The sequence below is a fragment of the Epinephelus lanceolatus genome, chromosome 13, assembly GCF_041903045.1.
Source record: "Epinephelus lanceolatus isolate andai-2023 chromosome 13, ASM4190304v1, whole genome shotgun sequence".
NCBI lineage: Eukaryota > Metazoa > Chordata > Actinopteri > Perciformes > Serranidae > Epinephelus > Epinephelus lanceolatus.
This window is the reverse complement of record NC_135746.1, coordinates 38,871,666-38,883,298: the sequence shown is the minus strand read 5'-3', so window position 1 is coordinate 38,883,298 and position 11,633 is coordinate 38,871,666.

Below are 11,633 nucleotides of genomic sequence, written 5' to 3'. Positions count from 1 at the left end.
TCATTACTTTAAGAAATGAAGGTCAGTCAGTCTGGAAAATTGCAAAAACTTTAAATGTGTCCCCAAGTGGAGTCGCAAAAACCATCAAGCGCTACAACAAAACTGGCACACATGAGGACCGACCCAGGAAAGGAAGACCAAGAGTCACCTCTGCTTCTGAGGATAAGTTCATCCGAGTCACCAGCCTCAGAAATGGCAAGTTAACAGCAGCTCAGATCAGAGACCAGATGAATGCCACACAGAGTTCTAGCAGCAGACCCATCTCTAGAACAACTGTTAAGAGGAGACTGCGCGAATCAGGCCTTCATGGTCAAATAGCTGCTAGGAAACCACTGCTAAGGAGAGGCAACAAGCAGAAGAGATTTGTTTGGGCCAAGAAACACAAGGAATGGACATTAGACCAGTGGAAATCTGTGCTTTGGTCTGATGAGTCCAAATTTGAGATCTTTGGTTCCAACCGCCGTGTCTTTGTGAGACGCAGAAAAGGTGAACGGATGGATTCCACATGCCTGGTTCCCACTGTGAAGCATGGAGGAGGAGGTGTGATGGTGTGGGGGTGTTTTGCTGGTGACACTGTTGGGGATTTATTCAAAATTGAAGGCACACTGAACCAGCATGGCTACCACAGCATCCTGCAGCGACATGCCATCCCATCCGGTTTGCATTTAGTTGGACGATCATTTATTTTTCAACAGGACAATGACCCCAAACACACCTCCAGGCTGTGTAAGGGCTATTTGACCAAGAAGGAGAGTGATGGAGTGCTGCGGCAGATGACCTGGCCTCCACAGTCACCAGACCTGAACCCAATCGAGATGGTTTGGGGTGAGCTGGACCGCAGAGTGAAGGCAAAGGGGCCAACAAGTGCTAAACACCTCTGGGAACTCCTTCAAGACTGTTGGAAAACCATTTCAGGTGACTTACCTCTTGAAGCTCATGGAGAGAATGCCAAGAGTGTGCAAAGCAGTAATCAGAGCAAAGGGTGGCTATTTTGAAGAAACTAGAATATAAAACATGTTTTCAGTTATTTCACCTTTTTTTGTTAAGTACATAACTCCACATGTGTTCATTCATAGTTTTGATGCCTTCAGTGAGAATCTACAATGTAAATAGTCATGAAAATAAAGAAAACGCATTGAATGAGAAGGTGTGTCCAAACTTTTGGCCTGTACTGTATATGAATGAAAACACACTGAATATGATAACACACAATGCAGCATCCCCCCAGATGTGTAATTACTGGCGCCAACCTTCTGTAATGTAGTCTGTAATATGACACAACAACCTTTAGGAGAGATTTTTCTGGTGGCGCATGGGTGGAAGTACAGCGGTGTGGATCAGTGTGGATGAACGAAAAATTTATAACAATTAACAGATTTCAGGTGATAGCGCATTACGTGACATGTCACCCAAGATCTTGTTGGTGACGCATTATATTATTTCGGTACTGCTAAAATGTACATTAATGTCACCCCCAACACCAGTTGTACACACTTTATCACTTTTTATACCTTGTTACCCGACTTTCCAGTCTTAATCTGTGACTTTTTTTTTCTCTTAATATTATGAGTTTTACAACTTAATTCTCATAGATTTACGACTTTATTCTAATAGATTTATGACTTCATTCTCATAGATTTACAACATTGTTCTCAGAGATTTCCAACTTATTTCTCATAGATTTATGACTTAATTCTTGTAGATTTACAACTTTATTCTCGTAGATTTACGTCTTTATTCTCATAGATTTACAGCTTTTTTCTCAAAATCTACAATTTTTTTTTCCTAATCCTCCATTGTGTACTTTTTTAATTGTGCTTAACCTGAATGAAGATAAAACAATTTTTACATGGACTCATCATGTCTTTTTTTTTCTTTTTCACAATTTCTCTTTCTCTTTCTTCATTTCTCTCATTTAGTGAAATTAGTTTTTCACTTCCCTTCTACTATTTTCAACCTTGCGAGGAATGGAGTCAGTGCCATTCCCAAACAGGCATGTAGGTACTCTTTGGTCATTCTTGAACATTTTGTTATGATGATTTCCATTTTGTTGAGGATTTTTATTCACAGCTGTGCGTGAAGCTAAACATGGTCATGGTGTGTACTAGGGATGGGCAAATGATCAAAATTCATTATTTGATCATCAAAAAAATTAACGATCAATTATCGATTAATTGATAAGCGAGTATTTCAAAAAAGAGAAAACAAAAGAGTGCAGTGCAGACTGTCGCCGCAAGAGAGCACAGCTGCCCCAGTTTTGAACAACTCCCCAGACCAAAGAGGAAGAATGGCGTGCATGCGCAATTCACCCCGGGGTGTTTACAACCGTTGCCAGCCAGAGTTACAGGCTTCAGTTTTCAGCAAAACCTCCGTCTTTCAATGGCGTAGTGTTTTCAGAGGCCTCAAGGGAAGCCGCCGAGGCTTTGGAGAGCGATGAGAGCCTCGGTGTGTTTATGATTTTTTTTGCCTGGCATAGGTGCGGCAGGGGTCTCGTAGGCCCGTCAAGCCGCCGTGCTCGACGGGCGGAAGGGTCTCGTTGGCACGGCAACTGGCCGGGCGGGGGTTCTTGTTGGCACGGCGGCGCACCGGACCTATGTCAGGCATTGTAGGGGAAACACTGCGACTATCGATCAAAATTATTTGTGATCGATCAAAAGCCTTAACAATCAATCATTGATAATTGAAAATTGATGCCCATCCCTAGTGTGTACTGCCACTTCAGGTGAGGTAAGTCCAGGAAACGCAGCCTGAGGTACTGCCTGTGGACAAAAAGACATGGTCACTGGGGCGTTGGTGGCTTAGTGGTGGAGCGGGCGCCCCATGTGTGGGGCTGTTGCCGCAGCAGCCCGGGTTCGACTCCAGCCTGTGGCCCTTTGCTGCATGTCACTCCCTCTTTCTCTCTCCCCCTTTCACACTTGTCTGTCCTATCAAATAAAGTTAAAAAATGCCCCAAAAAATATCTTAAAAAAAAAAAAAAAAGACATGGTCACAACGTCTCTCTCAGTGCAGCATTGGCGTGCATATCAGTCAGTTCATCTGCAGAAATCAGGTATATTTCCAAATGAAGGTCTGTTAAGCGTCTGAGAAGGTGTTAGCATTTCTTACGAGGCCTTGAAGGCTGCCCTCCCATTCTATAGATGCCACAATGATCACTAACGTTTCCTTTGACTTTCTTTATAAACCCAACATGAGAAGAAACTCTGTCTTTCCCTGAATATGTTGTTTCACTGTTGGGAAGTGAGCACAGTCTGCCTGGAAATCAACCTTGAAAATGTCCAGTTTTCTCCAGAAAGACTAGACAGCTGCTATTAAATCACACAGGGAGTTTTTCCTTCCCTACAGCTTTAAGTTGAAGAGAAATTTCGGTATTTCTCAACCTGGATCCTATTTTCCCATGTTTTCGTGTCGAAGTGACTGTTGAGAACAACATCCCCCCCCCCCCCCCCCCCCCCCACAAAGATAGTGCCTGTCATTATACATAGTTTTCTATTACACTGATGTATGTTCATGCATGTGTTTAAAGGGGTTTGACGTCATGTTTGTACGTGCTGTACGAGTGATTGGATTGGGTTGGATGGCTGGACGTTGATACCACAGAGACTGCTACTGTCCAGGCTCTAGCTTCAAATGATATAACCAGTATAAAATGGCAACAGCCATATCCAAGATGTTTTAGTTTAATTTTCATACAGTGGCAGAAAGTGAAGACATGTGGTTCATTTTCATATACAGTTATTGGTTCCAACACCCTGCCTTTGCTCAGCCAGCATATGTTGCAGTGCAGCAGTGGGTCATTTGCATCAACTTTTATAGGAATTCCTTAAGCAGGTGATGTTGATGGGATAAGGATGCCCAGAGAAAGATGACAAGTTTTATCACTAATTGTAATGTTAGCACTAGGGTTGAGTATCAAATTTGGTACTTTTAATGGTACCAACATTGGTAAAACTTACTCCATCAGTGCCAACTGCTGTACAAGGAGCAATTGGGTGAGAACGGCGGAGTTTTGGCCCCGATCACGCAGAAAGCGCTTTAGCAGCTGGAGGCAGCTTTTTGTAATTGTTCTTAATGGCAATTAAGCTTTTTACTCACTGTTTTTATGTTGCTACGTGCCTGGAGTTTCTCTGGTTTTTTTGCCGGAGAACTCTGAACTCCTCAACTTCAACTCAGAGTGAGAAAGCGCCCTATGTCATTGCCACTTTTTTCCCATCATCCAATGGGATGATTTGAAAGGCGAGCCTTCTGTGGTGGACCAACTGGTGGAACTCCCCGTGATCCACCCTCTTTTTTAGGTTCTCATGTACCCGCACAGATCTCTGTTTCCCTCAGCCAGAGCTACAGCGAGTACCCTCTGCCTGTTCATTTTAGTAACTTGCCACAGATTAATGTGAAAAGAAGTGGGTAGTTTCAGCTAGCCAAAATAAATGGTAGATTACATGGTAAGGTTAGGGTAAGACGGTGATGGGGTGGTTGCCTGGCGACAATAAAAAGGTGCAGCAAGTGTTTTTTTTGCTAGTGGCATTCAATTAAGAAAGAAAAAAAAAAGGCAGTGTGGTGCACCTCGCGTTATGCAACCTGCAAAAAGGCTTCTAGTGTGATCAAGGCCTTAGAGAGGAGGTAGAAGTGCCACAAAGCCTGGAAGACATCCCAGACCTCCAAGGCCACTCTGTCAGCCTCCCAGTAAGCTAAAACTATTATCGAAGCACATCAGTGCTTTAACGTTATGTCATCTCTGCAGCTTTGTTATTACAGAGAAGGGAACGTACTTAAAAAAAGGTACTGTTTGGTATCAGTACCAAATTCCGAGTTCCGGCACCGGTACTGGCAGTGGGTAAAATATGAATATATATAGAGCAATATAGAGCACAAAACAGTGGTATGAGGACAGGTTTGGGTTGTCCTCTTCCATCTGAGTAACAGCTCCTCCTCTTTTGCTTTCATTGAGGGCACCTCATGGGTGGTGACAGAGACCACAGATTTTAGACTTATCCATCTCTTAACATCTCATTTATAGCCAGGTACATGTGCTCTCCTCTTGTGTGTATTGTCAGCATAATCATACCTGCCAGGTTCTCACAGAGATCCTTCCTCTCTGCATGGTAAAATGCTCACAAACATCAAAAGCTGGCCATTATCACTTATATCAGTCAATTCATATCCTGCTAAGCCTTTGCATGGTGCACTGTTAATGGCAGCATTCAGCTGTGACTGCACATGTTCTGCCAAAATGTCAGCTCTTCTGTAGCTGTCGTAGCTGACAGCGGGATTTGCTTGATTTTTCCCTGCAGTTCATCTCTTTGTTTACTGTCTAGCAATGTTTCAGCAACTGCATTCATGCGCTCTTTCACACATCCCCCTTCTGTAAGCAGCTTTTCATTTTTCTCAAAAATTAATTGTATAATTGGCAAACAATGCTTGCACATGAGCTGTGACAGAGTGGGAGAGGACTCTTGTAGACTGATATTTCTGCCCTCTGAGTTCATTTATATTGTATGTTTTTACCTCAGACATTTGCGGATAATTCTCTTCAAAGTATCTGTGTTGTGTTTCGTAATTGCGTTTAATTCTGCCACTGCCACAGACTCAGCACACATCAGGCATACTGGCCTTGATGCATTTATTGTTGGGAGAATAAAGGCTTATTTGTGTGTCCACTCATCTTTTTACTCTTTATGTTCAGTGTCAACATCTCTAAGTTTTGAACAAGCCATCTGTTTGTTCCTGTCACTACCCTCCATGATTTGCCTGCTTGTATGCTGAATTGCTCTCACGCGATTAGATAAGACGCATTAACAGAGGACCCACACAGATCTGCCGAGCTGGCCACTCTGCACCTGTAAAAAAAATCTCAATTTAATGCTCTGAAGTATTTTAATGTGAAACACTTTGCAGGAAGGAAAGACGTCTGACAGCTGGTTACAGCTGATGCAGAGCTATAGTCTTGTTTGTAGTATATTTTATGGTCAATAATGAACATAAGACAAAAGTATATCAGTCTTGATGGTGACTGCACACTCAGCACATGATAGAAAACCCTGAAGTCAGGCTGGCAGAATCTGATTGGTGAGGGGTGGACTTTACCATTAGCTTGCAACTAAAAGGGCCCCAAACAGTCATAGATCTTTCTAATTTTTTCTATTTAGATATGAAAAATACTGAACTATGTTACTATTCTAATTAATTGTACCCCTAAAGCACTTTTTAAAAAAAAGCAATTGTATACTTGTATAAATTGTAGTATTTTACATTACATTTTAGCATTTACTTTACAGATAAATGTTACTGGTTATACTGCAGATTCAGATTTTTACTCACAAAAAAACTATCCAGCATTATATAAGAATTAAAAGCTCCACCTAAAACAGACTTTAGGTAAATTTGAATATATTGTGCTAATAATACCTCTTCTGAATGGAGAAATTTAACAAAATTGCTGTGTGCCATTAATAGTTTTATTAAAGAAAAACAAGTTTTGAGTACTTCCTCCACTGCTGCCAATAACCTACCAGCATTCCCAATTAGAGAAAGAGTGAAGATATAGCTAGTTTGCCTGGCCCCCAAGCCCCCAGATCACTGAATCTTAGTCATGGCTGAATGAAGCCTCATGAAGCCACATGAAGCATTTTCTTCATTTTTTTAGCCCACTAGATGGCACTCTTGGTTTAAAGAGAGAGGCTCAAAGAATAGCAATTCATTGTGCTTTCAACCTTTTGTTAAACAAAAAGTGCCATCTAGTGGGCTCAGAAAGTAAAGAAGATGCTTCATGAGGCTTCATTTGGCCATCACTACTAAATCTGTCAATGACAATAATGAAAGCACAAATACAAATTCTTACTCCCAACAAATCAAATACCGATGCTTGGTCAGTGGCCCTACACATCAAGCTACGATGCTCTAAATAATGACTCATTTATGCTCAGTGTTAGAAACCGAGACGGATGGAGCCTTCTGTCAGTACTCTCAGTTCATTTTATCCATATTTGTGCACCAATTAGAAGATCAGCGGTTCCCGGCTTCTCCAGTCCTCATGTCGAAGTATCCTTGAGCAAGATACTGAACCCCAAATTGCTCCCAATGATGCTTCCATCAGTGTGTGAGTGTGACAAAAACTGAGTGGCAGGTGGCACCTTGTATGGTAGCCAACAGTGTATGAATGTGTGTGTGAATGGGTGAACGTGACTTGTAGTGTAGCGCTTTCAGTGGTCAAATAATTAGAAAGGCACTATACAAATGCAGGTCCATTTACCATTCATTACAGTTCCTGTTTATTACATGCACATGCCCTTTTTCCAAAATAAACTTACAATGGTGATTAAACACCTCATTTGTATGTTTATTTCCTGGTGCAACAAAAGCAAGTTGTTAGGTTTAGAAATAAACAACATGGTTTGGCTCAACATTCACACGGGAAGTGAACAGCAGTCTCCCTGGTGATAGTCCAAGGTCGCCTGCCCTTCCACCTGCCCTAGAAGGACTGTCCAGCCACTTAATAGATGTTACTGGCGGTGTTTCTAACTGACATCTCCCAGCAGCGTATCGTACTGCCACCTGACTACATAACATTCCACCACAAAAGGTGTCTGACACTGAAATCACCGATACAAAGTGGCGGAATTTGAGGAGTTTAAAATGAGAATGGGCTGGCTTTTTTTTACTACTGCAGCTGCTTGGAGTGTCAAACTGGTGGTCTTACACCACTGTTAAATGGTGCCTCAGTGTGTTGGTATCTGACACTAAGGGCCACTGATCAAGTGTGAGTATTTGACAAGTTTGGAGAGAGACTGGATTGATAGCACAGTGCATAGCAGCTGGATGAAAGGATGAAACGATACGTCCTCTTGTATTTATGAATAATTCCATCCAAAGTCTGTTTAAAACTGAAACTAAAACAAAGTAGCCTGTAAAGTCTAAATAAATCACTTTTCCACCACTAAATAACTGATGGTTTGTTAATTCAGACACTGTGAGGAAAAACTCCACTCTGTTTGGCTGTTCTGATTGATTGATCGATCAGCTGAATCAGGACTGAACGAACTCAAAGAGTGGTCCAAAAAGAAAAGTGCTTTTTTTCTTATTTCTTATTGTTTTTGTCAGTTGCTAAAATATACTGTCACAGATTATTGCTGAAGAGTTTGATCTGAGAACTGCAAATCAAAGGTCATTTTAAGATCCAGGTTTTCATGTTTAAATTTAGGCTACAATACATAACAGTATGTAAGGGTTTCAAGAATGTACTTGTGCTCTCTTAGCACTCACCGTAGAGTCTATAAGGATGGGATTAGGGGTAGTAGGAAAGTATATATCCCATTATTCATTAAATTGTGTCAGACATCAAGCTGCATGTACTATCTTCAGCATCACTGCAAGAGTCCATGGGAGCAGCAGTGCACAATTTTGCCCTTGTATCAACATTAAATAAAGGACTGAACAATGTCTCACCACAGTAACAGAAGATGAGCAGGGAACAGAGGAGTGAGACTAGATCGCCAAATGCCTCCAAATCGATATTCTTCTCATTCCTGACCTTCACAGGGATGTGTTCTGAGAGCCTCGGCGTCTGACCGCTGTCCATTTGACAGTTTGATCAAGCCTAATGAATTGAGTGTTCAACTAAGAAGAGAACCTACAGGCTCACATGCCTTTTGGGGGACACTGCCACACTTTGACATGAGGACTGTGGGGAACACTTCAGACTATTGCACCAACCTGAGAAACATTTGTTATTGTATTCTGTTAGAAAGAGTGATCAAGCGTTCATTTCAACAAGTGGATCCAAAACACAGTGATGAAATAATTACCCTCTGTGACAGCTGATGAGCATGAAGTGACATGAGTTTCTATACCGTGTTTACCTTTACCACCTTTACTATATCTGAATAGTATAGCTAGGTAGAGTATTATTATATATTGTGCTGTTGGAGACAATATTTAAACACAGGGAAACATAATTGAATATACTACAAAATGTGTATTGATCAAGTAATATTCTCTCATCAGTATGTGACCTAAGGCAGTGGTTCCCAGCCTTGCACAATGTGATTTTGCTAAGTAAAACATCCCATATTGTGCTCCGGGTTCATCATAGCCATGTTGGTTCTAATTTGAAGTTTATGATAGGCCATAAAAAAGGAGGGAAATGTTTTAATCACAGGTATTTACAACTGAAAAATAATGTTAGCATAGCCTACCTACTTAGCAGGCTAACTTGGTAATATTGTAGTCTATTGGTGAGCTTACACAGTAGCATAGCCTACTTAGACAGCAAGCTAACTCGCTTATATTCCAGCCTACTGGCAAGCTCACTTGTTAGCATAGCCTACCCACTTCCCAAACTAACTCACTCACATGGCAGTAGCTCATAAGGAAAGAAAGAAGCACAGGAGAAGCGCACTGATGATGTCAGAGGGTTGTGATTGGTTAATTGCAATGTTGGTCCAGGAACACAATGTGGAATGTTGATCTAGGAACATGTCCGAATCACATCGTGCTCCCAACCCTCTGCCTTAAGGGACCCCTTTTTCTTTTATTGAGTGCGCTGATGCCCCTGACTAAGTGACATAGCCTATTTTAAGGCAATTTCATAGTATATTCAATGCATAGCAATAACAGTACAGAACAACTCATAAAGAGTACAACAAACCCAAACAGTAAACATAGTAACTCCAGGAAGTGCAAAACAAGAAATTTGGATGAGTTTTGAGCAGATTAATCCAGAGTTTTCATATTATTTTTAGGAAACCTTTTATATGATTTTCTCTCTGTATGATTTTTTTTAATTTTTTTTTTATTTCAACAATCATACACACGTTATAAGCTTTTTAACAAATTGAGTGTTTTCTTATCCCTGACGCTTGGCCATTGTTCTTTTAACTCTTCGTTTTGGGTGTTTTGGGGTGGCAGAGAGTAAAGACTCTGTAATAAGAGCTTCTGCTCAGGTCCCTTATCCTGTAAGGTTTTTTTTTTTTTTTTTTTGGTTTATACCTTTGATAACAAAAAATGAAATAACAAACTGAATGAAACACTGAGATGAGGGCCTACTTTATAATTATTTTAATTTATTTTAAGTTTTTTCACACCCCAGGACTCCCGAACCACTCACTGACCTTGGGCTTCCAAAAAAACCCACAAACAAAAAACAACAACTCAAGACTCATGGCACATTTATTATTATTATTCATTATTCAAAAATAATGTTATCCCAGTGCCATGCAAAATCCCACTAGCTGCATGGTTAAAGTATTAACAGTCTGCCAGCGCCAAATGAAAAGGAAAGCGCCTGTACAGCTGTGCAGCGGCTGGCTGACTACAGTGGAAAACAGGAACAGGGGGAAAAAATAAACACATACAAATACAACAGGTAAGAAACAGAAAAATTTCCAAGGGTAAAATTTATCCATAGTCTGCCCCTGGCACCCGAAGTGTGTAAAGTGTATCTAAGTCATCCAGTAACATTCAGTAGTTCTGAATTTATGTTAATTTCTAAGAACGTATTTATTGAAAAGGTATTCTTTTTTCACTTCAGTAACTTTGTCTACATCATCATTTCGATCCAACCTGTTTTGTTTGAACTTTTTATGGTCTTTGTTTTAATGTTTTATTATTTCATTGAATGTGTTCTACTCTGGTCTGTTTTAATGTTTTAGTGTATTTTAGAGTGTGTGTAAAAAACTTTGTATACTATAAACTGTTGGCATGGAGTATATTGCTGTATTTGAGGGGGAAAAAAACTTAAAAAAAAAAAAAGCTTAACGTAAAAGCGCAACTAATGGTAATAGAAGTCATTGTAATGTATGCCATTGTCTAGCCTACAATGCTGTGTTTCTAGCTGACTGAGGTAAGTCCTGCTGGGCTAAATTACTTTTGAGCCATAGAATTGACAGGAACTTAACAGCTATCTTGCTGGAGAACCCGCTGACACTTGCCGTGGCAGATACCAACACATCAGGGGGCTGAACAGAGATGATGTGTTCAATTAAAATCTTGTTGCTAATTAACTGCTTTTGTAGTCAGAACAAGTCATCACAAGATAAAGCTATATATGACACTACTATATGCTATATATACTATACTCCCAAGCGTCTTTAACACAGCCTGGATATTGTTGTGAAAGAGGGTTAAAGAACTATTTCATATATTTGGCCATGTGGTATGATTTTAACCCTGTAAAACCCAAATATAGAAAAACGCAAAAAAAAAAAAAAAAAAAAAAATTCAACCATTCAGATGTTGTTGTAGGAGGCCTTTGGGGCTGAAAATGGAGTGTTTTCAAAAATTTTATGTTTTAGTAAGTTTTTACGGAAATGTTGTAATATTGCAACATTGGGCTTAATGGGGAGCAGAATCTCCTGTATTTCCACTCATTGTCTGAACAACAGTACAGAACTAAGGATTCATTTGCAGGGTTTTGGTTTTCCCAAACCAGTATATAACATGAATAATAATCTCAGTCATGTTGTTATGAAGAGTCATTTATTCCAACAACAAGATCATTGACATTTATTTACATTATTTACAGTGATAGTCCCAGAAGCAGATTGTCCTCTGAAAAACAGAGGCAGACATCCAAGCCAGTCTCACAGCATCACACTTGCTTTGGGTATTAGTACACACAAAAAAATGCTGGGTTGAAAAAT